Source organism: Stegodyphus dumicola, chromosome 1, assembly GCF_044657685.1.
Source record: "Stegodyphus dumicola isolate Sdum_Otavi_A_Nest chromosome 1, ASM4465768v1".
NCBI classification, from domain to species: Eukaryota; Metazoa; Arthropoda; class Arachnida; order Araneae; family Eresidae; genus Stegodyphus; species Stegodyphus dumicola.
The window spans coordinates 28,499,820-28,501,313 of NC_140768.1; the positions used below are offsets into that span (position 1 = coordinate 28,499,820).

The 1,494-nt window shown below is 30.8% G+C and overlaps 1 non-coding gene across 1 annotated transcript; it reads left to right on the forward strand.

The window, feature by feature from the left end:
• The first annotated feature begins 480 nt into the window (after window positions 1-480).
• Window positions 481-553, forward strand: TRNAA-AGC (transfer RNA alanine (anticodon AGC)). Its single transcript has one exon. It is a non-coding gene; the product is annotated as a tRNA-Ala (tRNA).
• Window positions 554-1,494: the final 941 nt, after the last annotated feature.

The window sequence follows — 1,494 nt, forward strand, 5'->3', positions numbered from 1 at the left end:
TTCAAAGTATAATAAATTATATGCAGGAGTTATCTGAAAAGTTGAAAGTTATTTTAAGGATTCTACCAAGTAAAATGGTGGAGTAATGTGATGTGAAACAGTGGAATAATTATTAAGGATAATTTTTTGGACACTGTGATAAAATTAACGAAATTTGGAATTTCTGTCATACATTAATTCACGTTTCAAGGTTATACCAAAAATCCCATTAAAGAACAGAGATTTCAGAGGTTAAAAAGAAAATATTTTTCATATTTGTGGAGGCCTGTTGGTAGAAACCTGAATCTTAATTCTACTCTGGTTGTTTACCTCTACGAAATGTGCCACCTGTCCGTTTAATTCTGATCTGGTTGTTTCCTTCTGTAAGGTGTGTCACCTGTCCGTAGGCGACAACATAACCTCTATTTGAACACGTTTCTTTAAGCATGAATGTGTGAGAGAAAATAAAATAAGTATTCTTAAAAGCATTTCACTCTCGAAGGGGGCGTAGCTCAGATGGTAGAGCGCTCGCTTAGCATGCGAGAGGTACCGGGATCGATACCCGGCGCCTCCACTTTTAATTCAGTTTTAAAATTACGAAACACTCTTTTGTACTTCCCTTGAACTTACGTGTTTAACTTCGGTGTTTAAAGAAACTACGAATGACATTGAACTTTCCTTTTTTTAGAAGTTCTCTTAACTTTAATAGATTTTTTATTCATTAATATATCAATCTCGCAGTCTAGTGTGATCTTAAAATTTGGTCATGAAGTGTGAGTATAAACATAAGTGGCTTTTGATGTTTTTTAAGACCCAAAGCCCCAGAAGAGCTATTAAGTTCATTTATCATTTTGTGGCTATAAACGGAGTTTAACTTTTTAGATTATTGCCACCAGATTTATTTTTTTTAGATTATTACATTAGAGTGTTATTATAAATATCCAAATATTTGCCACCAAATATTAGATTTAATATTAGAGCCATTGTATTTACAGAAATTAAATAATGAAGAATCGGCATGAAAGTTTGTGTGTTTCTCGCACTGGAAAAAAACAACGGTATCAAGTTCTGAATAACATAGTCCTCCATTCGAATTTGGCATTATTTTTTTAATATTTTAATGAGCAAAAATGAATAAAATTTAAATTTGGAGGATTTCCAAATTCTAAAAAATTTTTAATGATTTTTTTTTTAAATCTAATTTTTAATGCATAATTTAATTAAAATTAATTACTATACATATTCTATGTAGATTGGAGGAACAGAGAACTTCTGATCATTACACTTTCTCATGCCCTTAACTGACAATAATCGTATAAAATCTAAACAAAGTGATTTTCTAGCATTGCAAGGGTTCAAATTAAAGATAAATACCAATTTTTTAAAAAAAAATTATGCAACGACTGTCTTCCTAACACCCTAAATCGTTGTCAAGTAGAAGTTCCTCATGCTGCATAAATTTAATGAACTTTTACATCTTGTGAATATGTTCAAAAGAATTCCACTTGTGAACTT